Source organism: Myotis davidii, unplaced genomic scaffold (genome assembly GCF_000327345.1).
Source record: "Myotis davidii unplaced genomic scaffold, ASM32734v1 scaffold1677, whole genome shotgun sequence".
NCBI classification, from domain to species: Eukaryota; Metazoa; Chordata; class Mammalia; order Chiroptera; family Vespertilionidae; genus Myotis; species Myotis davidii.
In genome coordinates this window covers 7,659-7,963 of record NW_006287920.1, presented here as the reverse complement: position 1 = coordinate 7,963, position 305 = coordinate 7,659, and positions in this window count along the sequence as shown.

The following is a 305-nucleotide window of genomic DNA, read 5'->3' as shown; positions in this document are numbered from 1 at the left end:
CGTTATGCTCACTGGAGATGTTCATCTGGCACAACCGTACTTGCAGATCACCTCCTGTGTCCATGACAAAATGCAGCCACGTGCGCTGGTTCTCGTCCTCATACATCAAGGGCCCAAGGTTTCTCAAGTAGACGGGGTGCGAGGTGAGGTGCACCTTCGACGGGAGCTCAGCTATGAGCCCTCCGTGGTCCACGGAACGAATACCACAGCTTCTCAGATCCTCTTACTACTTCGGTCCTGGCATCGAAAGAAAGGGGATGGAGTCTCCAAACATATTTTACCTCGGCTTTTCTCTTTATGGTTTT